General features: G+C 40.5%; 1 protein-coding gene across 2 annotated transcripts in view; it reads left to right on the top strand.

Annotated features, from left to right (window-relative positions):
* The first annotated feature begins 6200 nt into the window (after positions 1 to 6200).
* CDC42SE2 (CDC42 small effector 2) overlaps positions 6201 to 26825 on the top strand; it is a 131583-nt gene continuing 110958 nt past the window's right edge. For both annotated transcript variants that reach the window (XM_066272231.1, XM_066272232.1), the window contains exon 1: positions 6201 to 6356. The gene's annotated coding sequence lies outside the window, so the exon portion shown is untranslated. The remainder of the gene's footprint in view (positions 6357 to 26825) is intronic.

The raw sequence follows: 26825 nt of genomic DNA, 5'->3' as shown, positions 1-26825 counted from the left end.
GGCTGCTGGAGGGGAAGAGAGAGACAGAGAGGAAGGAGAGGGGGAGGGGGGAGAAGCAGATGGGCGCTTCTCCTGTGTGCCCTGGCCGGGAATCGAACCCAGGACTTCCGCACGCCAGGCCAACGCTCTACCACTGAGCCAACCGGCCAGGGCCACTGCCATCTTATTCATATTTTTGGTCTCTTCCTCTTTCTTGTCCTTTTAACATTTCTGGTAGTACTGGTTTGGTGGTGATGGACTTCTTTAGCTTTCTCTTATCTAGGAAGCAATTTATCTGTCCTTTGATTCTAAATGATAGCCTTGCTGGGCAGAGCCTTGCTTGTAGGTCCTTGCTTATCATCACTTTGAACATTTCATGCCAATCCCTTCTGGCCTGCAAAGTTTCTGTTGAGAAATCAGCTGATAGCCTTACGGGAGCTTTCTTGAAGGTAACTAATTACTTTTCTCTTGCTTCTTTTAAGATTCTCTTTGTTTTTATTGTTTGACATTTTAATTATGACGTGTCTTAGTGTGGGTGAGTTCATCTTATTTGGGATTCTCTATGCTTTCTGGGCTTGTGTATCTATTTCCTTCAGGTTAGAGAAGTTTTCCATTGTTATTTCTTCAAAGAGTTTTTCAATTCCTGGCTTTCTTCCTTCTGGTACCCCTATAATGCAAATGTTGGTGTGCTTGATGTTGTTCCAGATGTCCCCTACATTATCCTCACTTCTAAAATATTCTTTCTTCTTTTTGCTCTTCTGATTGGTACCTTGTCTTCCAAATCACTGTTTCAGTTCTCTCCATCATCTATTCTACTATTAATTCCCTCTAAGATATTCTTCATTTCAGTTATTGTATTCTTTTTTTCTGACCAGTCCTTTTTTTATATTTTCTATCTCCATTTTTATGTTGCCTATCCCTTTGTTAAAGTTCTCACTAAGTTCATCTACTTTGCCCTTAAGTTCATTGAGCATCTGTATAACCAGTGTTTTGAACTTTGATCTGGTAAATTGTCTCCATTTTGTCTGTCCTTTTTTCTAAAGGTTTGTTCTATTCTTTCATTTAGGATGTGTTTGTCTCCTCATTTTGGCTGTCTCCCTGTTTTTGTTGCTGTATTTCCTGGTCTTGGTAGAGTGGCACTTGGCAAATTTAGATGTTCCTTTCAAGGTGCAATTTAAATCTCTATAGCATTATGCAGAACTAATGGTTCTTTCTCCATACCCTAAGCACTTTATATATTTCTAGTTAGTGTGACCATATAATTTACCATCCAAACCTGGACATATTGAGAATGAGAGGGGCCACAAATAACCATTAAGCCAGGACAAGAGGTGTTCCTGATAGAACCGGGAAGTATGGTCATACTACTTTGAATGTAATTATTTATTAACAATATGTTTCTTGTCATTCAACTGTAAAGCTATTCTATATTTGGGCCTTATTTCTCTTAGTTTCCTTCGTTGCATAGAATTGTGCCTAGTACATAGTGGTGGTAGAAGAAATGTTAGTGCCACTTTAAAAATATTCAGTTAATTGCATATCATACTATCTTTTTTTATATATATACATTTTTTTTTATTATAGAGAGGAGAGAGAGAGAGAGAGAGAGAGAGAAGGGGGGAGGAGCAGGAAGCATCAACTCCCATATGTGCCTTGACTAGGCAAGCCCAGGGCTTTGAACTGGCAACCTCAGCGTTTCCAGGTTGACGCTTTATCCACTGCGCCACCACAGGTCAGGCTATCATACTATCTTGATGTAGAACTGAAATCATCCCATTTGTGGCCTATTATGAGCCATTTTCTCAGTATTACAAATACGGGCAATGAGCATAATTATATGCTTATGTAATGATAATAGCTAGTATTTGCCAGCACTTACCATGTGCCAGGCCCAGAAATAAGAACTTTGCTTGAGTTGTCTCATTGATTTCTCCTAACAATTCTTGGAGAAAAGTACTATTATGGTCTCATTAAATTAGAAGAAAAGACAGGTTTAGAAACATTAAAACTTTGCTCAGGATCACTCAGCTAATTATCCAGTAGAGTTTGAACTCCAGACTCTGACTCCATATACCATCTCTCCTATATGTGACAAATAGCTGATAACAAATTTTATAAAGTAGTTTTAAAAAGTTTAATAGCATACACTTAGGAAAAAATTCATTTGCTTTAAAATTTCTGAAGGAAAATTTTTTTAAGTAAAAGATGGGAAAATCAGACTATGTGGCAGCTACATGAACTCAAGAGTAGTGACAGCAGTTGGTTAGATCCACACACTGCTTATTGTTGTCCTTGGTGTTAATGTTTCATTATTTGTTACAATACAAATATGCCATGATATTTTTGTTGAGATAATTTTGTTTTTGGACTGGTAAGTATGCAAAACAGTTTCTATTGTACTGTAACAGTTGCCATTTAGTTTTAGTAGTATTTTCAGTATATATTTTATGAAGTGTCTCTTCTTTTTTTAAAAATTTTATTTATTAATTTTTTTAGAGAGAGGAGAGAGAAAGAGAGAGAAGGGAGGAGAGGAGCAGGAAGTACTAAGTCATAGTTGCTTCTCATACGTGCCTTGACCAGGAAAGCCTGGGGTTTTTTTTTTTGTTGGTTTTTTTTTTGTATTTTTCTGAAGCTGGAAACGGGGAGGCAGTCAGACAGACTCCCGCATGCGCCCGACCGGGATCCACCCGGCATGCCCACCAGGGGGCAATGCTCTGCCCATCTGGGGCATTGCTCTGTTGCAACCAGGGCCATTCTAGCGCCTGAGGCAGAGGCCATGGAGCCATCCTCAGCTTCCGGGCCAACCTTGCTCTGATGGAGCCCTGGCTGCAGGAGGGGAAGAGAGAGACAGAGAGGAAGGAGAGGGGGAGGGGTGGAGAAGCAGATGGGTGCTTCTCCTGTGTGCCCTGGCCGGGAATCGAACCCAGGACTCCTGCATGCCAGGCCGATGCTCTACCACTGAGCCAACCGGCCAGGGAAGCCTGAGGTTTTGAACAGGCGACCTCATTATTCCTGGTTGATGCTTTATCCACTGTGCCACCACAGGTCAGACAAAGTGTCCACTTTCTGTGTAGGTATTCAATCACATATATGTTATAAAAAATATGAAAAATCTGAAAATAAATGTTTACATAATGAATATTAATGTTTATGAATAAATGATAGGAAATATTACTACTTTAGGCATTCACATAAGATGACTGCATTTGTAATTTAAAGGAAGGATTACAAACACATATATCAGGTTCAGAATTTTCTGTTTTGTTTGTCCTAGGAAATTTTTACAATATGCCTTTGAGTTTTACACCAGAAGGTTTCCTCTAGTTCATCACATTATTTCTATTCAGTGAAATAGAATACCAGGATATCATTGATTAGAAAAACTGCATTAAAAATCAAGTTATCACTGTACTCAGGATAACTAGAAATCAAAATGCTTATGTTATGATGTAGATAAGGCTGTTATGGTAAACTGATAGAAATTGAAACCAAGAGAAAATTTAAAATAAAAAAAAATTGGTCATTTTTTTGTGTGTCACAGAGACAGAAGAGACAGAGAGAGGGAAAGACAGACTGGAAAGGAGAAATATGCGAAGCATCAGTTCTTCACTGTGGTTCTTTAGTTGTTCATTGATTGCTTTCTCATATGTGCCTTGATGGGGTGGGGGGCTACTGCAGAGTGAGTGACTCCTTGCTCAAGCCAGCAACCTTGGGCTTCAAGCCAGCGACCTTTGGGCTCAAGCCAGCAACCACGGGGTCATGTCTATGACCCCACGCTCAAGACAGCGACATTGTGCTCAAGCTGATGAGCCCGTGCTCAAGCCAGCAACCTTGGGTTTTCAAACCTGGGTCCTCTGTGTCCCAGTCTGATGCTCTATCCACTGCGCCACTGACTGGTCAGACTGGTCATTTTATTTGTTGCTTTGAACTTTTTATTATCTTGAGGGACTTAAATTTTTTTTTCATTTACTCTAGGCCAGTGGTTGGAAAACTGCAGATCGCGAGCCACATGCGGCTCTTTAGCCCCTTGAATGTGGCTCTTCCACAAAATACTACATGTGGGCCCGTAGGTATGCGCGGGGGTGTTGGTCTGTCGGGGCCACGGGAGAAGCAGGAGGGGGGGCGGGAGGCACTCACGATTCACCTACCAGTTGAGTGAGCCAGTCAGTCAGCAGTCTCATTGTGTGTGGAGTGAAAGAAGATGTAGTGTCGAGGATTGAGAAAGCTATGTTGAGATGGTTTGGACATATAGAGAGGATGAACGAAAGGAGATAGACGAAACAAATATACGAGTGTGGATGGGAGAGTTGGAAGGGGTCGACCTCAGCAAACGTACCTCAATCAGATTGAGGACGTTTTTAGCAAAGGCCAGTTTAGGAGTACCCTAATTAAGTTAATAACAATGTACCTACCTATATAGTTTAAGTTTAAAAAATTTGGCTCTCAAAAGAAATTTCAACCGTTGTACTGTTGATATTTGGCTCTGTTGACTAGTGAGTTTGCCAACCACTACTCTAGGCACTTGGCATATATTAGCTGAACAAAACCAAAAAAAATCTCTCTCTTGGGGAAGACAGACATTAAATGATAAACATACAAAATTTTTAACAGAAGACTTGCAAGGTTAGAAGAGTCATAGGACGAAAAGAAAAGGCAAGGATTGAGAGTTGGGGTTTGGACACTTGCAATTTTCTACAGGGTGGTCAGGCTGAGCATTGCTGTTAAGGTGAGGTATGTGCAGAGTTAAAAGAGGTGAAGGTGGACATTAAAGAAGAAGGTTTTGGCAGAGGAATGGTTCTGGCAAAGGCCCTAAGTAGCAGTCTGTCTGCAGTATTCCAGCAACAATAAGTGGTTGGAGCTGAAGTCAGAAAGAAAGGGAAAAGGCAAAGCCAAGGGCTTAGTAAGTCACTGTAAAGACCCTAGCTTTTTCAAGGAATGAAATAGCCATTGGAGGATTTTGAATAGATGAGGCAGGAGCTGACTTTTCTTGTACAAGGATATTCTCCTTGTTGTTTTTACAACAGACTGATTTAATGATGGGCAGGGAGACCATTTAGTAGGCTATTGAAAGCCAGAGAAGATGGAAGTAATACAAGGTGAAAAGCGGTTTCACCTGATTCTCATTTATAGTATTTTTAAGGTGCAACCAACAACAAGTTTGCTTGACAGACTGGAGGTGAAAATGAGAGAACTAGAGGAGCCAGGAATGATTGCAGCTTTTTCCACCTGAGCAACTAGCCAAGACTCTAGCATGGTCTTAAGTTGCTTTTTGTGCAAGGGAGAACTCTAAACTTAGAGGAAAGAGAAACTACCTGACCTGTGGCGGTGCAGTGGATAAAGCGTCCACCTGGAACGCTGAGGTCACTGGTTCAAATTTCCGGGCTTGCCAGGTTAAGGCATGGAAACGAAGCAAGTACTATGAGTGGAGGTTTCCTGCTTCTCCCCCCTTTCTCACTCCCACTCTCTTTCTCTCTCTCCAAAACTCAATAAAGTCTTGAGAGAGAGAGAGAAAGAACACTAACGTTGCACTAACATAACCAATCAAGATGGGGAAGATGTACATTACTACATTACAAGTATTGTCAAGTGCTGGATGCTAAAGAGGGGCCCACCTGTGTGTTTCCGATTTCGGGGGTATATGAAATGCACAGGTAAAGGAGTCTCAGAGATCCAGAAAACAACTAGTTTCACATATTTCAAACGCCAGGTGGATGGATGGTCTTGGCTGAAGGCCAGTTAATGACGGAGTCAACGACTCTGCTGTTACATGAAAAAAAAAAAAAAAAGCAGTTGTCTGATCATATCAGGCATCTCTCAATCGCCACCAAGTGACAGACAACCAGCCATAAAGCTCAGCACCAGCCTCGATCGCCAGGGAGCCTGCGGCTCCTCTTCAAGGGTAGTGACGGACCCTCCGCGCGGTTCGAAGAGGGGCGCGAGCCGCCGCCGCCGCCCGCCGGAGGGTGGGGAGGGCACTCCCGCGCGCTCCCAGCCAGCCGCGGTCACTATCTTCTGGTACTTTCCCGTGAGCGCTCCAACCCGCGGGGTCACACTCCGCTGGCCTAGAAGGGGGTTTCCTAGCCTGCGCTGTTCGGACCTGCGGCGAGTGCCGGCAGAGTCCAAGCCCCGGGCCCGCAGGGGTCGGGACCGGCGGGTAGGGAGCGGGGCTAGTGCGGCGGCGCTGCGCGGCTCCCGGAGCGCGCCCGCCTCTCGCCCCGCCCTCGCCCCGCCCGTGCGCGAGCCTGAGCGGGGTGGGCTGGGCCAGGAAGCGGCGAGCGCGACGGGGAGCGCAGCTGCGGGCGTGGGGGCGGTAGGAGCCGCGGAGCCGGCGGGGATAGCGGCTGCGGCTGGAGCGGGCAGCCGAGACAAAGAAGACGGTGAGTGCGGCGCCTTCTCCGGTTGCCCTCCGACCCCTACTCCTCGCGGTCGCGGCCCGCTGGGCTGGGACCCGAAGCCCCGAATCCCTGCCGCCGAGGGCCCCGGGGGGAGCGCGGCCCGGCCCTGCCTCCCGCGCGCTGCGGGCTGCGAGCTGAGCCTGCGGCTCCGTTTTCGGGTCTGGGTGAGACCCTGGGCGCGGACCTGCCTCTGCGTTTCTTCCGTTGCCTGTGAGGAATGGTTCTGTGCCCAGTTCAGAATCCACGGCCGGCAGGCGGCTGAGGGAGCCAGCGCCGCCGCTGCGAGAGGCAGAGGGAGACTCCCTCCCCCAACTTCGTGGGTCTGGAAGTGGGAGGGCGGCGTGGGCCTGGGTCCTCCAGGTGAGGGCTGGGCGCGGCGGGGCGAGGCGGGCACCTCTCGCCCGGTCCCCGACGCTCGCCACGGCGTCTGGCGCGTTCCGCCCGCGGTCTCGCGGCGGTTCTGCTGGCCCGGGGCGCCGCGACCCCTCCCCAGAAGAGCTTGGGCTACTCGTACAGGTTGTTTTACCCGCATTTGCTGCCGTAGTTGTGATTTCTGGTAACGGGTGTGGTAGGTAGCGGTTCGCTAATGCCGCTGTAGTAACTGAAAAGGGGTCTCAGTGGGCTGACTCACCGTGTGCACGAAACATCGTTGGGATTCCTCCTTAGCTATTATTTTAAATGATAAGCTTTTGTAGGGGAATTTGATGCTAATGGTCGTTTTCCAGAATTTACGCGTTTTGTTAAAGTGCTTGGCAAAGAGTAGATGCCGAATAAAATATGTAAATGGATGAATCTTGAAAAATCAGACAAAGCTGATCTTAGATAAAGTTTAGGTACATACTCTTTTGATTCTAAGGGGAAAAAAAATCTCAAGTAAAACGTAGTTTCTTTGCTTGTTTTTTATTTTTACCCAACATATACATACTGTTGATGAGTAATCAGTTATTATTGACCAATATATTACGGACGTAGAAAATATTTAAAACGTGGAATTTTTCATCTTGAGGAAAGTTGGTAGACATTTTAAGTTTCCTAAAAATAAGCCTTATTTTTAATTTTCTTTAAAGAGAATGGAGAAGATCAAAGGTGCTTGCATTTTTTTTTTTTTTTGAGAACCAACTTTCAATTTCATTATGAATAAAGAATTTCATGTGCTCTTAAGGGACCGTGGTATGATCTCGTATTGCTTTTTGAACAATGGAGAACTCTAAATTTAGTGTAGGGGGAACTAATGTTGCAATAATATAATTAAACCTCACCATTTACTCAACAGATACTCATTAAGCGCTTATTATATACTCACACCAATGTTGGAGGCTGAGTTTTAGGGGCAAACAAAGCCCACAATTGTTTTTTTGAACTTGAGTGTATAGTTTTTTCCTTGTTATCGATGTTGCAAGTGAGCACTGTCTTGTATCCCAGTGCCTACTTGAAGTTGGAAAGATGGCAAGGAAAGCTGCAGGAAGTGTAAACAGACTGTTAAAAGGTAACTATGGGGCTGAGGTAATTGGGTTACATTTTCATATTGTCAGTTTAGTAATCTCTTGACAATTTAAAATAAAAGGTGAAAAAGTTTTAACAAACTAATATTTTTGTTCTCTCTCCCATTTTAGATGATTTTGGTATAGTGTGTTTGTTGCAGGTCTGGTTCTGTTTTCTGTAAATAATCTTTGCTGTGGAACATTTTCTATTTTTAAAAATATCCAAGGAGAAACAGTAGATTTTTTTAAAATAAGAAGTGTTTTTGTTTTTAATTTAATTTTTTTTTTTTTTTGTATTTTTCTGAAGCTGGAAACGGGGAGAGACAGTCAGACAGACTCCCGCATGCGCCCGACTGGGATCCACCCAGCACGCCCACCAGGGGGCTATGCTCTGCTCACCAGGGGTCGATGCTCTGCCCCTCTGGGGCTTCGCTCTGTTGCGACCAGAGCCACTCCAGCGCCTGGGGCAGAGGCCAAGGAGCCATCCCCAGCGCCCGGGCCATCTTTGCTCCAATGGAACTTTGGCTGCAGGAGGGAAGAGAGAGACAGAGAGGAAGGAGAGGGGGAGGGGTGGAGAAGCAGATGGGCGCTTCTCTTGTGTGCCCTGGCCGGAATTGAACCCGGGACTTCTGCACGCCGGGCCGACGCTCTACCACTGAGCAAACCGGCCAGGGCCAAATAAGAAATGTTTTTAAATAAAGCACCTTTTCAGAAATTTTATTTTGACTTTATTCACCATGTACAAGTAATATAGCATTGACTTGATAGTGCTAAACAGGGAAGGATTTAGTAATTTGTGGTTCCATATTTGAAGTCTCCCTAGTATTACAAGTGTGATAAAAAGAAGATGGGACTTGCAGTATTGTGTTTATTAATTCTGAACATACATGATTTAAAAAAAAATAATTATTTGGCCTCTTCAGAAGTCCAAATTAATGTGCTCCAAAGTTAGTCCTAATCATGACAAAATAATGTAGATTAATAATTTTTTTACAGATAGCTTTTGAATTTAAAATGTATCCTTTTGACTTACCAATGTTTATAAGGTAGTGTGTACATTCAAGTAGAACTTTCAGATCTTTAGACTTTTAGCTTTTTATAGTTCCTAGGAATAATAATAATAATAATAAGGGAAGAAATACCTCAATTTTTAGTAGTAGAGAGTTGTGATAGCTTTTCTTTAAACGTACATTTTTTATAGAGTTATTTGACAATATACTTCTGATAGTCTGGTGTTGATGAGAGATCTCACAATAAGTGATAATTGTGATGATGAAGAACAGTATCTCTCTTTAAAAAATCATGAAAATTAGGCCCTGGCCGGTTGGCTCAGCAGTAGAGCGTCGGCCTGGCGTGTGGGGGATCCGGATTCGATTCTAGGCCAGGGCACATAGGAGAAGAGCCCATTTGATTCTCCACCCCCACCCCCTCCTCCCCCTCCTTCCTCTCTGTCTCTCTCTTCCCCTCCTGCAGCCAAGGCTCCATTGGAGCAAAGATGGCCTGGGCGCTGGGGATGGCTCCTTGGCCTCTGCCCCAGGCGCTAGAGTGGCTCTGGTCACGGCAGAGTGACGCCCCGGAGGGGCAGAGCATCGCTCCTGGTGGGCGTGCCAGGTGGATCCCGGTCGGGCGCATGCGGGAGTCTGTCTGACTGTCTCTCCCCGTTTCCAGCTTCAGAAAAATCAAAAAAAAAAAAAAAAAAAAAAAAAAAAAATCATGAAAATTAAGCCCTGGCCGGTTACCTCGGCTGGTTGGAGCATTGTCCCTGTGCATGGAGGTTGTTGGTTTAATTCCCCATTATGGCACATACAGGAGCAGCTCGGTCTTCCTGTCTCTCTCTCTCTCTATCCTTGCCGCTCCGAAATATGTATACATAAAATAAAAAGAACAATATAAGCAAGCTGTGATACAGTGAATAAAAAATACTTGACATATTTTATTTGGATAAGAACTTCATTAGAGTTCTTGACAGTCAACAGCATTGGCACATGCTAAAATAGTTTTTCCAAGATGCTAGAACCCATGATGACTAATTTTTTGTATCTTGAAAAAAATACTGAAAGTGTTTTCACAGTATTCCTACCTTGGAATAGTTCATAATGTTTTGAAGCTAAATAAATTTTAGGACCCTCCTATTTTTTAATTGTTTGAATATTTGAAATGTTGGTTCTTCATCAGGGTGTGTGTATATTTGGGGGAGAGGGGCTCCTTTTTGTAAGGCCCTTTAGAACAATGTAGAAAGTGTTTCTTTTATCAGGTGTGATCAATAAAGTGGTTAAGTGATGCTGATGGGGCACATTGCAGCTGTGCCCTTATTTGCCTGTATAGATTGTGAGAGAGCATCAGTTAGCATTTATAGAAAACATTTCCAAGTGCTCTATAACTCACTTCTCACATTTATTCTCTAATATAGATAGCTATTGCCTTTTTTTTTTTTTTTTATCCAGAAAGTGTATAGGTTTCTCATCTGTTTTCGGATGAGTCAGTAACTTTGTTAAGGCTTTGTAGGATTTTTCTCACAATTACAAATGCATATTGATTTTGATCTGTTACAATGTTCTTTATATATATATATACATACATATATATAGTTGAGATTTTATTCATTTTAGAGAGAGGAGAGAGAGAGAGAGAGAAGGGGGGGGAAGAGCAGGAAGCATCAACTCCTGTATATGCCTTGACCAGGCAAGCCCAGGGTTTCCAACAGTGACCTCAGTGTTGTAGGTCGGTGCTTTTATTGTTCCAATGTTCTTAATGTCAGTTCTCATGAAAGAAATATTTTAACATTTTTTTGAATGTTGAGTTTCAGTAATGTTTTAGATCTCTCTCAGAGGGGGCATTATGGGTTATGTGCATTCTTGAGAGAAACTGCATGAAACGTGCTTATCTTTAATACTTACTAGTGAGCTGAGGACATTTATTCTGATTTTTCCATATTACTTGGGACAACTTGGAATTTGACTTATTAATAATTAACTTTATGTGTCCTGCTTCCTCAGTTCAAAGCTTAAGTATACTTGAACCGTTCTTTAATACTGTACTAGCAAATAATGAGCAGGGTAGGATTTAGCTGAAACTGCCATGGGGTCCTATCCAAAGGGACCTGGAAGCCAAAGACTTGGTAATAAATTGTCTTTATCCTGACTCTAAAATATTTGTAAGTGTATTTTAGTCAAAATGGATTATGGTAAAACAAACTCCCTGTTTTTCCTAGAAAACATTAGATAGCTCCATGTTAAACTTAGGTGACTTTGAAAATGACCAAATGATGAGACTATTTCTGTTTTGTGGTTTACCCTCTTAGAAATTCATGTTAAGGTTTCTTATGTCTTTATGATTGAATATTTGTAAGCATCTGTACTAAAACAAAACCCACTTTTATTTAATTTAATCTATTATCACATTTTGTTTAATAAAGCAAAAATGAATTTATTATATATTCAGCATTGTATATATTTTGTACCTGGTATGTAGTGGGAACGCCTGGATATTTGAGGAAGTGGTGTGTTGTTCAATTGACTGGACTTGATACAAGTTTAGGCAGTTAATGACTTTCTCTCACCATATTTTGGAACCCTCCCTGTAGATTAAATCTTTCCTCAAGCTCTTAGCAAGATTAGATAGCCTTTCTAGTTATTTTTATTTTATTTATTTATTTAATTAATTTTTACAGAGACAGAGAGAGAGTCAAAGAGAGGGATAGATAGGGACAGACAGACAGGAACAGGGAGAGATGAGAAGCATCAGTCATCAGGAGTCGGGAACCTATGGCTTGGGAGCCAGATGTGGCTCTTTTGATGGCTGCATCTGGCTCACAGACAAATCTTTAATTAAAAAAATAACGTTAAAAATATAAAACATTCTCATGTATTACAATCCATTCATTTCCTACTGCTCATGTTCATGGTTGTGGATGGCTGGAGCTAATCACAGCTGTCCTCCGGGACAACATGAAATTTTTATTGGATAAAGCCTAATGTACATGGGTCGTTGTATGGCTCTCACGGAATTACATTTAAAAATATGTGGCATTTATGGCTCTCTCAGCCAAAAAGGTTCCCGACCCCTGCCTTAGTTGTTCATTGATTGCTTTCTCATATGTGCCAGTGACCTTGGGTCCAAGCTGGTGAGCTTTGATCAAACCAGATAAGCCCGCGTTCAAGCTGGCGACCTCAGGGTCTCGAACCTGGGTTCTCTGCATCCCAGTCTGATGCTCTATCCACTGCACCACCGCCTGGTCAGGCTCTAATTACTTTTAGGTAATAAAAAGTGTTCTGATTGCTTGTCAATATTAGCCTTATTTTAGTCCTTAGAAGATACAGTTCAGTATAATAATAAGTGTTCAAATTCTTACACAATTTAGAACTTTTCTTTCCTAGCTCAGAACTGATTCAGGCCTAGGAAGTCTGCTTTGGAGGAAGATTCTTAGGCTTCTCTTTTTTTGTTGTTCTTTGCTCCTCCACTTCAGTATGCCATCCTTACCTGTCTAGGGTCCAGCTCAGTGGGGAAAGGTATGGTTTTAACATGGCTCATGCTGTTGTAATCTGGCATGGGTGCCTTCAGTTGGTCAGGTGTTCAAAGCTGACTCTTTTCCCAGGAGTACTGGAAATGGTTTTCTTGGGGACTCAATGTCTAGAAACCTCTAGCACCAATTCCTGTGAAATCATTGTTCTGTTCCAGTCCAGCCTTCTAGTTTTCCTCCTCTGCAGGCTTACTCAGGGAGGGGTTTTGCTTTAGTCCTTAAGGTAGTTCTTGAGCATTTTAACCAGACCTGGCTGTACTTCATTAAGGTTGTTTAATACTACGTGGTTCAAATGTTTTACCAGGGCCTCATCTCTCATCTCATCTGATTTTCTAGCTCATTCTGTCCAGTACCCTCACTGGAATAGTACTTCTGTGTCTGGGGCTATGATTCATTGCTGCTACCACCTTTTTGTTGTCCCATAGTCCACTGTTATGATTTCTCCATGCACACACCCTCAGTTCCCTGGCTGTGCTTCTCCTTCCATTGTAGTCTTCTGGAAACCTTCAGTTCACCGTCTAGTCTGGCCTGCACCTGGCACAGTGTGCCTTGAGACCATGCTGACCTGGTCTCCTTTTAAATTCATGACACTGACTTCAGGAGGGCCTTTTCTGCTGCCCATGGTCACTCTCCCACTCCCCTGAATGACTGCTTTACACCTCTCTCCTCAGCACTACTTTTCTCTTCTTCATTTTTAGCTGGTGTCCATGTTTCCTGTGTATTAAAAATGAAAGCAATCAGAAGAAAACCTTTGCATGTCTCCTTGCACCTGCACACATACTCTGCATTTCCTTTTGTGCTGTGACCATTGCCTTCGCTCTTACCCTTGATTCTTAAGTTTCCTTTTCTTGGCAGGGACTTTGCATTGCTTTAGTGTTTCCCACCTCACCTGCCTGCTAGCCAGCCAGTGTGTGACATCATCAGTGTTTCCCATTTCTACTGAAATATTTTATATGCTGAACTATTGCCCATCTTTAAAAACAACAACGAAAATCTCCCTAACACCACATCTTTCTTCAGCCTCCTCTCTCTAAAAGAATGATTTTAATCCCCAGTACTCCCAGTCTCTTTTGGATCCCCTACAGTCAAGTTTATTCTTTTCTACTCCACTAGACCTGCTCCTACTGAGATTACTAATGACTTCCTTGGTAATAAATTCCCTAGTCCCCAGTCCTAATCTCACTGAAAGTAGCAGCAACAGCAGAATTTGATGTGGTCGATAATTTCTCTTCTTCAAAACCTTTCTTCTTTGCTTCTGAGGTATTTCGATTATCAGTTTCTTTTGCTGATTCCTTTTTGTTGCCCCAACTTTTAAAACACAAGGCTGTGTCCCAGAGCTCCACCTTTAGACTGCTTCTCTATTTATATGTATTCTGTGAACTCACCCTGTCTATTCTCGAGCTGGAATTATTATATATTTCAAACTAAAAATGTTATTTTTAGTCTGGTTCTCTTTCCCACTTCCAGACTTATATATGTAACTGCCTAGTCAACATTTCCAATTAGCCATCCTGTCAAAACTGAACTACTCATCCTCCTCTCTCCCTCTCCCATCCCAGCATTCCTTCTCCAGTCTTTGTTGTAACGTTAAATGTGGGCTGCATCTTTCACTTGCTCTGGCTGAAATTTCATAGACATTCTCTTCCTATACTCCATATCTAGTTCAGAATAATAAAGCATGAAAGTATGATCTTTATCTACCTTCCACTCTACCTTGAGAATAAATGTAACCACAACTTGCTGTCTTCAGCTGCTGCTGCCCTCCCTTGTCTGTGTTATTTTAGGCATCTCCTTTCTAGTTTCTCTGCTGCTTTTGCTTTTTCCTGTTCTCACACAGAAACCAGGATTATCCTTTTGAAATGAAAGCCCGATTATTTTACTCCTATGTTCAGAACACTTCAGTGGCTTTCCATGTCATTTAGAATAAAAGCCAGACTATAAGAGTGTGGACATGCCTTCTGTCATCTGTCTCTCCTGCCTCTTGCACTACATGTCTTCCTGGTTCCTTCTTCACCTGCTCCTCTCCAGGTACATAGGTTTCTGAAGTTTCTTAAACCTGCCAAACACAGCCTTGTTCTCACATCCTTAGTGGAAGTACTTTGTTTAATACACTGCACAATCTCCAGTATTCATAACAGTGGCTGGCACATGGAGGGTCTCACATCTGCTGACTAAATGGCTCTCCTCTTGTTATTCATGTCTTTGATAACAGCTTATATGTATGTATGTTTCTGTAACTAAAAGTGTTTCACCAAACCATAAATTCTCATAAGAATTAGATAAAGACAAATCTTTATTATATGCGGCTTAAGTGTCTGTTTGTCGCCGATAGCTTATTGGTTGCTTGTGTAACTGTACTATCCAATGGGGTGAAGTTGCCACGGCTGAATGCAAATTGAGCGGGTCAGGGGGAAGGTGAACATTTGTTTGCATTGGCAATCATCTGTTTTACATAAAAACTACGTTTTAACATAATTTCTTTTAAGAATGCCTCCTAGAAAATACAGCACTGAAGAGGCGAGAAAAGGAGCTAAAGCTGCACAAAAACGGCTTTCTCGACAAAAAGAAACCACTGAGCAGAGATAAGACAAGGCTTGCTTCAGTCGCAGAGCAAACGCGTCTTTCTCGGCAAAATGAGACTGATGAGCATAGAGAAACAAGGCTTGCCTCAGTTGCAAGACAAAAAACCTGTCTCGACAAAATGAGTCCCTTGAACAAAAGCAGGAGAGAAATGCAAAAAAAACGACAGAGTAATGCTGACTGAAACGCAAAAAGGATTAAAACATATTTAAATCACCTTTATTTATTGAGCTAGCGGTGGCTCTTAAGAAATGTACCGCCAGTGGTTTCCTTCATTGCACTCTACTTTAAGCAATTAAGCAAGTAGAAGGGGGAAACCCCGTGGGGCACTAAGCAAAGGGGCGTCCTCACCGCCTGCCCTGGGTAATTCAGTTTGAATTAGCAGACACCTTTGCACAAATCATTTTAATTACAATTTATAATATCTAGAACAGCGGTCATTTCGTATGACTGCCGGGCTATCTAGTGTAGATGTAAGAGGATAAGTTTCACATCCATTTTTGTATATGGAAAGTAAAAATACACAAGAAAACTAAGGGTCAGAGGAGGTAGGAAAGGGACAGAGAGAGGCAAGCAAGGTAAACAGAATAAAGAAAACCAAAGTCTGATTTGGAAGTAGGGTGATAACATTCAAAAATAAAATCAGTTCTTGGCTTGTCCCATGTTTTAGGCTGTTTCTGAGTTCTGAGTGCTGCTGATTTACATGGACTTAGTGAGTTGGACTATATTATTTGTATATTTCTTTTATAAGGAATATGGGCTCCATTGAGATTGGGAGCCAAAGCTTAGTTCCTGTTCTATTTCCTTCCCTTCCCTTTTTTTTTTTTTTTGCAAGAGAGAGACAGACAGACAGATGGGAAGGGGGAGAGATGAGAAGCATCAGCTCATTCTTGCGACACTCTAGTTCATTGATTGCTTTTCATGTGTGCCTTGACCAGAGAGGTCAAACTGAGCTAGTGACCCCATGCTCAAGCCAGCGACCTTTGGGCTATGATCCCACACTCAGGCTGGCGACCTGTGCTCAAGCTGGTGACTCAGGGTCTCAAACGTGGAACCTCAATGTCTCAGGTCCAGGCTCTATCCACTGTGCCACTGCCAGTCAGGTGCTGTTCTAGTTCTTAACTAGAAATAGAAAAGCCGTTACTATTACTAAGAAAGTAATTTACCTGACTATATTCTAGCATTTCTTATTTTTTTGGTGAAAAGCTCAAATGGAAGTTTCATTGTTTTTAGGGAGGAATTTTCGGTGTACAAAAATTTGTTAATATGCCTTGTCCTCTCAGTACTGTACTGTTTAACTGTACTGTTTACTCCCCTCCTCAAAAATTGCAGGGGCATTCTTTGTATTTCTCTGGTAAGCGAGCATCTAGCTACATCATTGTATACAATTCTGTGGAGTATAATATTATATGCCTATAAATATTTGTGCTCTTAAGTGAAAAATGCTTGAATATATTTAAGTGTTTTTTTTTAAACTGCAGTTAACTGATACTTAGGTGGGAAATGAGAGTGCAAGGGAAATTAATTAAATGTAAACTCAGCATTTTATTCTGCTGAGACAAGATTTTTTTAAACTTTTTTTTCTAAGCTATAGGTTTCATTTCCTGTTGGTTGATTTTAAAAAAAACCTTTAAATAAATTGTTGAAATAGGTGGTTTAGTAGTTCCTGAATGAATAGATAATTATTTATGTGTAAGCATAAATTTTTCTCTATGAACCAGTATAAACATTTCCCTATTTTTGTTCATTATACAGTAATTTATGACTTGGTTGACTTGTGTTATAGACTTTTCATGTAGCCTTAATGTGGACTTAATTTTCGTGGCCATAGAGGTGTGGATATGTATGTGTTTATATACACATATATAACTTTATATGTTTGTTTATGTATATGTAACTTTTAAGAGATATGTGTATCTTTATCGTTTTTTGGATGCAAATATAATTTAAAGTTGCATATGCTTTCTGTTTTACTTTAGCTCCTAAGCAATATTGATGTTAGATTTATTATTTATTTTTCTTTCACATTAAAATATAAAATTAAAATATAAAAAATTTGCATTAAAAACATCAATTATAATTTTTTAAAAGTTTATACACAGTGTTTAGTCATTTTGGATGAGACACTACTAATGTTTGCCTGTGGTTTTGAATTAATCTATTTTGTAGATTAATTAGGTCATCTTCATTAGAATTTGACATTGACCTACCTGAATTCATGTTAGCATTTCATATTTGAAATACCATTCTTGGATTAATAAAATTTTTATTTCTGAGCTGACGTACAGTCCTACTATTAAGTTTATTTTAGCTATATCCATAATTTGAGACCTACCATACCTACCATGTTTTAACTTTGTAATGTTCTGGATAGATTGTGAAGCAACCAAAATTATCCTTTTGAGGGAAAAGGGAATACAATTAATTGGCTGTGACCTAAGTCTCATAAGGGGTCATTAAAATAATGCATTAAAGTATGTGCATTTATCAAACTACTCTTCCCAATTCACTGAGAATAAAAAAAAACAACCTAGAATCACCCAGAAAATACAAATTCACAGTCTTTCTGATGTGGCCTTGACAACTCTGTGGACTGCCTCTACCTTTGTGCATTACTCCTAGCCACAAGCACCTCAGTTTCTCACACATGCCATGCTTGCTCTTGCCTTATGGTTTTTAGAGACAAGTTGTTTCTGTTCCCTCAGGTCTTTGCAAGTTTGGTCCCTTATCTTTAAGATCTCAGCTTAAATATTACCTCATTTCTTAACCACTCAGTTTAAGATAGCCACTATCACTGTTTTACTTTCTTCGTAGCATTTGTCGGTCCTTGAAATTATGTATTTTTTATTTCTTTGTTGTGTCCCCAAATACGTAGATTATAATAGATCTCCTGTCTTGTTCCCTGCTTTCCACATGACCTGAACAATACTTGGCACCAAATAAGTGTGAAAAAAGTGATGAGTGAATGAAACAAGGTACCAGTCTCATCTAGTATTTCTTGTGAATGAATTTTAGTGTGCTTATTTTATATATATATTTTAAGATACTGATTTTAGAGAGAGGATAGAAAGAAAGACGAGAGCAGAGGTAGCAGGAAGCATCAGCTCTTAATAGTACAGTAGTTGCTTCTTGTTTGTGCCTTGACTGGGCAGCCTGGGGTTTTGAACTGGCGACTGCAGTCCAGGTCGGTGCTTGATCCACTGCACCACAGGCCAGGTGTGTACTGATACATTTAAGTGTAAAAGTGTATTCCTTCTAACCCACGAAAATAGGAAACTGGATCATTCGGACAAAAGCCCGTCAAAGCCTGTTTTGAAAAAATAGAGACAATTGGGGAACTGCTGTGAATCTTAGATCAGAGTATTGAGTGGAACAGGTGGTGTTGGAGCTCATGAGCTGGCTCTGGATCTCCCTGCAACTCTGTGTTCAGTGATATCATATTGGCATCTTGCAGCTGGCCATAGTGGGACTGTTGACAACATGGGAATCAGCAGAAGATATAAATCAGGGCCTTTGTTCCAGAGAGGTGGTTGTTAAATACACTATTAATTAGCAGACCCCTGGGAGGAACCATATGAAATTGTTTCTATAGGCAGAAAATCTTGAATATGGGCAATTTCTTATGGTTTAACGTAGTCGACTTACTTATTTTGGGTTAATGATCATTTCTTCATGGGAGTTGATGAATTATCTCAGTGTTTTCTTTACCTTGTTTTTTCAAAGTTGCAGTCACTTCACATCTGATAATTCTAAAGTCATTTAATGTGTAAAAATCGGCTATTTATATATGTTTGTGTGTTCACTGCTTAACTGTACACTTAATTGTTTAACTAGTTCTTTCCAAAGAAGGCACAGAGGACTTTAAGATGCCTCTGAGGATGTTCTTGACGTTGTTACTGATTGTTAAGTCTATTGAAAGGTGTTCCTTTTCTGGTGAAGAAAGAACTAATTCAATTTGAGTCATATATTATTAGATATATAGATATATCTATATGTACATTTTTTTTTCCTTTTTAAGTGAGAGGAGGGAAGGTAGAGAGATGGATTTCTGCATGTGCTCTGACCAGTACACCCAGCCAAACCCCCACCTGGGGCCGATGCTCAAATCAACTGAGCTATTTTTAGTACCTGAGGTTGACATGCTCAGACCAACCAACCTATCCTCAGTGCCCGGGGCTAACATTCAAACCAGTGGAGCCATTGGATGCTATAGGGAAGAGAGAGAAAAGGGAAAAGGGAGAGGGAGAGAAGCTGATGGTCACTTCTCTGTGTGCCTTGACCAGGAATTAAACCTGAGATGTCTGCATGGCCACGGCGATGCTCTATCCACTGAGCCAACTGGCCAGGGCCAGATAGTTTTTTTCATTTTCAGAGATTTCTTTACATAAATACACCTGAGTTCAGTTCTTTGGTTTTTCCTGGCATTTTTATTTTCTTTTTTTACACATTAATATCCTCTAAGTCAGTGTTTCCCAACCTTTTTTGTGCCATGCCCCACCTTAACCTTTCTAAAATTTTTATGTCCCCCCCTATGTAACATACATAATTTTTAACATTAAAAAATTGATTTGTTCACTTAATAAACATAAATGATAGGTTCTAGGAAGAAATCACTATGAAATTGTTAACAAAACACAGTAAGTAAAATTTCAAAACATATAATGAAAAACAGAAATTTAAATTCCAAATAATTTTAATACAGATTTTTCTATATTAATTTATTATTTTAATTTAGTGTGAGTGATCCTTGCGCTTGATGCTTGCTGCACAGAGATTTTATATTAGGTTCCAATTTGGTTAGCTTTAGTCTCAAGTCTCCACGTTGTGTTATATCCAGCCGATTCTTTTTTTTACCAGTAAATCATTTACAGCACTAAATCCACATTCAGCTAAAAATGAAGATGGAAATGGTAGCAATAGTTTTCTTGCACATTTGATTGAATTTGGGTATTTGATTTCTGTTTCCTCACAAAGCCATGCCATCGCTCCTTTGATATTAAATAAAGCTTTAACTGACTCATCATTTTGCAATTCTGCGAGTTATTCTTGATACTGCATATTTGATATATCAGACAAATCCACTAACATTGGCTGCATCATCCATGTTGGGAAATCAATCTGTTTTAAATCAGAAAATCTTTCTTTTAAATCAGCCGATAGAATATTCAAATGATTGACAATAACAAGTAAAGCGGTATCAGTTACTTCACATTTTTGGAGCCAATGAAACTGTTTAAAGTTTTTGTTGTTAATATGTTTCTGACATAACTCAATATTGGTAATGAAACCAAATATCTTTGCTTTTGCATCGACAAGAGTTTTATTTGTTCCTTGAAGTTGCTTATTTAATATATTTAGTTTTTCAAAGATATCGGCTAAATAACTCACAAATGCTTTACCATCTATTGTTAACAGATACTTCATTTCAGGTTTGTCGCTTAAAAAATCACTAAGAGATTCAAACAGTTCCATAAATCTTTTCAAACAGTTTCCTTTAGATAGCCATCTTACTTCAGTATGAAGTAAAAGTCTCACATGGTCTTCATTTTGTTCTTCACAAAATAGCTTGAAAAGACGCTCACATTTGGCACTAGCTTTAATAGCATTAACACACTTTATTACTGTATGTAATACTTCATTCAGAACAGGCGAGATGTTTTTAGCTACCAAGTTTTCCCTATGAATAACACAATGCACAAGAATCATTTCTGGATTCGCATCTTTCATCAATTTTAAGCAGCCATTTTTCTTGCCCATCATATTGGGAGCACCATCTGCAGCACAAAATGTTCTATTTTTCATTGGTATATCATTGACATCTAAGTAGTTTTTTAGCTTATTATATATATCTTTGGAGGTAGTGGTGCTTTCTAATCTTTTACAGAACAACATTTCTTCAGCAAAATGTCCTTTATCAATATATCTTACGTAAGTTATCAATACTGCCTCACTGTCTCTCAAAGTTGATTCATCCATTTGCAAGGAGAATTTTCTTGTTTTCAGCTTTTCAATAAGTTGTTTTTCAATATCCTCACTCATTTCTTCTATTCTTCTGCTAACAGTATTGTCACTGAGTGGCATAGCTTTTACATCTTTGTCATCTTTTTCAAGAACCGTTTTAAGAAATGCTGATATTGACGGTTTTATTAAATTCTCTCCTATAGTGTGATTTTCTCCAGTTTTAGTAATGAATAAAGAAATTTGATAACTAGCCTCAAGAACATGATTATTAGTTGAAGTATGAGCAGTAAATAGACTTTAATGTTGTTCTTTTTTCAAAATTTTTCTTTAAAGTTTTAAAGTAACTCAAATCTGAATTAATATGAGCACTATGTTTCGCCTTCAAATGCGCCTCAAGACGACCTCGTTTCATTGATTTGTTGGTCAAGCATTGCTGGCATAAAAGACAAAAAGGAATCCGCTCATCGTGAACAGCGGGTATGAACCCAAATTTTAAATATTCCTCAGAATATTGAGGAGTTTTTTTCTTGCTTGCCCCACTCATTTTACTATGGGCTATAAGAAATAAAAATAAGATCAATTAAAAACTAATATTAAAATATATTCAATGTGACATAAACGTATACTAAAAATTCATATTTATTTAAATGTATATAACACATTTACTACACTACCACCGCAAATCAAAAGGTATCTATATTTTTTCCACTTGACAAAATTTTCTGGAAAGTTATGCTTCTAAAATTAAAATTGTCGTGCATGCACTATTATAGCCCCAATAATATTTATAAAATATTAGTGCTTTCTAGCCCCGATGCAAGTACTTAATAAAGAGTTTAATATAGATAAAAATAAAATCAAATACCAATTATATCTATACAATATATATGTATATTTATTAAATCAACGAGATTTAACAACAGTTTTGACTGACACTTATTTCAAATTAACACCAACTGAATGATGTGAAACACTACAGAAGTTGCAATGGGCCAGTTAGGTGAGAATAACTGCATCGTTTAGCGAGTTTTTAAAACATCCGGGGTTCCCCGTGGCAGACAGCACACTCCGCGGTGAACCCAGGACGAAGTTTACTTGATGACGCCAATCACCCAGTTGATATTTTGGTCTCGTCAAACGAAATTATACTTAATAATTATTTACCGCAACTATTTAAGAATTGCATTTTTTGTTAAATTTGACACCGATATCTAGCATTGCATTTAAATGGCCTGGGGCAAAAGAGTTAAAGTCGTGTCGAGTCCATTTTCAAATTGCCCCCCTTAACTATCGAATTGCCCCCCTGTGGGGCGTGGGCCCCACGTTGGGAAACACCGCTCTAAGTAGTTTACTCTTTCTGATCATTTACTCTGTGCTCTGTGAAGTCTTCTATTAATCATTGTCTCTAAGTCTGAAATGATTTTGACTCTTGAAATTTCAGTAGTTTTCCCTACTGTATTTTCTATGATTGCCTAGACATCCCAGGGTATTGCCCACTTCTACCTCCTCCCGGTTCTATAAAGATATGTACCATTCTCCTATCTGAGGAAATTAATTGTTCAAAAATTGAACTTGATTGGTTCAGGTGATTTCTTTTACTTTTTTTTTTTTTTTTTTGTATTTTTCTGAAGCTGGAAATGGGGAGGCAGTCAGACAGACTCCCGCATGCGCCAGACCGGGATCCACCCGGCACGCCCACCAGGGGGCGATGCTCTGCCCATCCGGGGCATCGCTCTGTCGCGATCAGAGCCACTCTAGCGCCTGGGGCAGAGGCCAAGGAGCCATCCCCAGCGCCCGGGCCATCTTTTGCTCCAATGGAGCCTCAGCTGCGGGAGGGGAAGAGAGAGACAGAGAGGAAGGAGAGGGGGAGGGGTGGAGTAGCAGATGGGTGCCTCTCCTGTGTGCCCTGGCTGGGAATCAAACCCGGGACTTCCGCACACCAGGCCGACGCTCTACCACTGAGCCAACCGGACAGGGCCTCCCTTACATTTTTTAAGCAATATTTGCATTTGTTAACTGAATAAGTATATTTGAACTGATATTGAATTAAAATATAGTACCTAGATTTCTTATGCTTTAACTCCTCTAGTTCTGTCTCTAATGCACAAGGATTGGGTAAAAAATAGCTTGTGTTAAATGCAGAAAATCAGAAAATCACATATGCTAAAGAAAAAAGCATCCATAATCCTACTACCCTAAGATAACCACTGCTAATGTTTTGATGAATGTCCTTCCAGAAAAATCAATAAATAAGTGTTTTTTCACAAAAGATCTTAGCACACATACTACTGTGTAATATCTCATTTTAGCAAATATTGTGATCTTAAGAGCATTGCTTTTTATTACTTTACTTTGAAAGGATCTTACTAGAAAGTGAAAATTTTGTTGGACAGAGGGTAAAGCTGTCAGTAAAGTTGTGATTAAAAACAATGATGTTTATGGAGGGTAGAATGTGGCAAGTCACCTCGAGACAAGAAGTACTTCAGCAGTAATTTTTTCTTAAGAGCGCTTTTACCATTGCACAATAGCCTGATTGTAGTATACCAGCTAAGGAGAACAGTGCATGACTCTGTGTACAGTAGAAATATTTTAATAATAGCTCCAGGGTAAGATAAGGGGTTGTAGACAAGTTTGTATTTTTTGGTCTGCCTCAAGTCATACTGATGCCTTAATATTAAAATAATTTTGTAAGAAAAATGTGTTTTATTGAAGACCTTCATCTATCCAAATTATGACACTTTTATTAGATATTGCCATCCTTTTTCTATGTCAAATGAGTGGAGGTGCTCTTGAAAAAAGAAAATTTTAGTATAAGAGTTCTCATATTTATTTTTATTTCATGAATGTGTAAATTCTTGTGAAAGAGTCCAGACTGCATCCTTTGGAAATCAGTCCCAATCTTGTCAAGTAGTTGTTTGGGTCTTAGAGTTTTTAAAGTTAATCAAGGGTCCTTTAAGGGTTGTATAATTGAAATGACTTTCCTGTTACCACAGTGGAATCCATTAGTAGGGTAGAGTAGATGGCTCATTTCTTGCCTTATTTTGATTGTTCTTGACCTTGTCTTGTGCTGCGTTAATTTACTGTTTGCTCGCAGCCTCTGCAGTCTTTATCTCTTCTGAGTATCTAAAGTTGCCATTTCTCTACCCTGCATTGGTACTTCCTAGATGGTGCAGATATTGCTGAACACATTTCCCATGTGGTAAAGAAGAATAAAAAGCAATGTAGTTGATGTGGCCTTTCTAAGAGATATAGGCAGTTATTGTCCAGAGTGGAGACTGGCAGTCAGTTCCTAAATAAATGTCTCACCTAGTGATTCCTCATGTGATTTTTAGGCAGAGAGGCAGACTCCCCATATGCACCCCGCCCGGATCCACCTTGCAAGCCCCCTACTGAGTGATGCTTTGCCCATCTGGGGCCATTACTCAGCACACCTCACCCAAGGTGAGGCCATTGAGCCATTCTCAGCACCCCAGGCCCCGTTGCTCTAATCAATCAAGCCATGGCTGCTGGTGGGGTAAGAGACAGAGACAAGAGATGGGGGCGGGAGGAGGGGAAGGGGGACTGGGAGAAGCAGATGATCGCTTCTCCTATGTGCCCTGACCAGGAATCAAATCTGGGACTTCCACACACCAGACCAATACTCTACCACAGAGCCAGCTGGCCAGAGCTCCTCATGTGTTGGTAAATGGATATGCATGTGTCTTGTGCCTCTGCTTTTTGGAAGGTAAAGTGAATCTTGATGTAAATTCAAGGAAAGTATTTCGAATTATTTCATATATTTTGCTGTTTTAAAAAATTGATATTAGGCCTGACCTGTGGTGGCGCAGTGGATAAAGCGTTGACCTGGAAATGCTAAGGTCGCCGGTTCGAAACCCTGGGCTTGCCTGGTCAAGGCACATATGGGAGTTGATGCTTCCAGCTCCTCCCCCCTTCTCTCTCTCCTCTTTCTCCCTTTCTGTCTGTCTCTCTCTCTCCTCTCTAAAAATGAATAAATAAAATAAAAAATAAAAAAAGAAAATAGTTATAAAAAATTGATATTAAAAATTTCATTTCAGAGGGAATTTTTAGCCTCCCATTTTTGTATTTATTTTGTGAATAATGGTATTTTCTTTGCAAATGGTACATACACACAAAGGAAGCTTAGAACTTAGTCACACAGTAAGTGGAAGAACTGGTAATCTTTGAATATTTTAGTGAGCTTGGGAAGTAGCAGGAAAAATAGGATCTTTGAAATCAGGCAAACCGCAGTTTGATCTCTCACTTGGCCACATATCTGCTGTACAGCAAGCCCTGACTTTTGGTGATTTTTATTTTCTTTTGAGGTAAGAGGCTTGTTAGGAATAAATGAGGCACACATGAAGCTCTTGGTTTGTAGCAAGTGTTAATAAATGTCTCGTTTTCTTTCTACTCCATATTGTAGGACATTTCACTTGAAAATGAATTTCAGTCAGGAAACTGGAAATATATAAATATATAAGCAGGTGAACTCATATTTGTAATGTCCTTTACTCTGCTTGTCTGATGAGGAGAGTGGCTCTTGAGACTGTTTAATGTATTTTGATGCCAAGACAAGTTTTAAAGCTGAAGTAGAACTAAGGATGAGTTAATTACTACTGACCAGAATGATAAAAAAGTAACTAATTTTTGTGTTTTCTAAGAAATTGAAGCACTTGTGTATAATAAAACAATTGGATATATAAATATGTCTGTTTTAAAGGCTAAGAATTACAAAAGAAAAATATGACTAAAATATGAGGAAAGTGTTCAACTCAAATAAGGCTTCTCTTATCAGATTTAACATTTACTAAGTGGTGCTAATTCACCTGAGTACTCTGAGTCAGGTACTAAATAAATTGCTGGACAGAGTATAAATCCATAGAACCCGTTTGAAAAGCCGTTTGGCATATATCAAAGCGTAGTGAGTAGTATTTCTGCCTTGAGAATACCTATCCATACCCTAAGCCCGATTTCCACCCTCCACCTTTTTTGAGAGATTATTATTATTATTTATTTATTTTTGCATTTTTCTGAAGCTGGAAACAGGGAGAGACAGTCAGACTGATTTCTGCATGCGCCAGACCGGGATCCACCCAGCACGCCCACCATGGGGCGATGCTCTGCCCACCAGGGGGCAATGCTCTGCCCATCCTGGGCGTCGCCATGTTGCAACCAGAGCCACTCAAGCGCCTGAGGCAGAGGCCACAGAGCCATCCCCAGCGTCCGGGCCATCTTTGCTCCAATGGAGCCTTGGCTGCGGGAGGGGAAGAGAGAGAGAGGAAGGCGTGGCGGAGGGGTGGAGAAGTAAATGTGCGCTTCTCCTGTGTGCCCTGGCCGGGAATCGAAGATTATTATTTTTTTTAATGACAGCTTTTAGGTAATTCATGTGATGTTGTGATTTATCATAAGAAATTACATATATTGTCTTTATCCCTGTTTCTGATACAGAGCTCCTTAAAACCATTGGAATTTCCTAAGTGGTTAGAGTAAAAAATTGTTGTTTGTTAATATATTGTTTTTTTGTTTTGTTTTGTATTTTTCTGAAGCTGGAAATGGGGAGAGACAGTCAGACAGACTCCCGCATGCGCCCGACCGGGATCTACCTGGCACACCCACCAGGGGCGATGCTCTGCCCACCAGGGGGCGGTGCTCTGTCCCGACCAGAGCCACTCTAGCGCCTGGGGCAGAGGCCAAGGAGCCATCCCCAGTGCCCGGGCCATCTTTGCTTCAATGGAGCCTTGGCTGCCGGAGGGGAAGAGAGAGACAGAGAGGAAGGGGGAGTGGAGAAGCAAATGGGCGCTTCTCCTATGTGCCCTGGCCTGAACCGAGCCCTGGTCCCCCGCACGCCAGGCCGACACTCTACCACTGAGCCAACCGGCCAGGGCCAATATATTGGTTTTTGAAAAGCACCAG

Source organism: Saccopteryx bilineata, chromosome 4, assembly GCF_036850765.1.
Source record: "Saccopteryx bilineata isolate mSacBil1 chromosome 4, mSacBil1_pri_phased_curated, whole genome shotgun sequence".
Taxonomy (NCBI): domain Eukaryota; kingdom Metazoa; phylum Chordata; class Mammalia; order Chiroptera; family Emballonuridae; genus Saccopteryx; species Saccopteryx bilineata.
The sequence above is the reverse complement of the archived record's forward strand: the minus strand, read 5'-3'. Positions and strand labels throughout refer to the sequence as shown.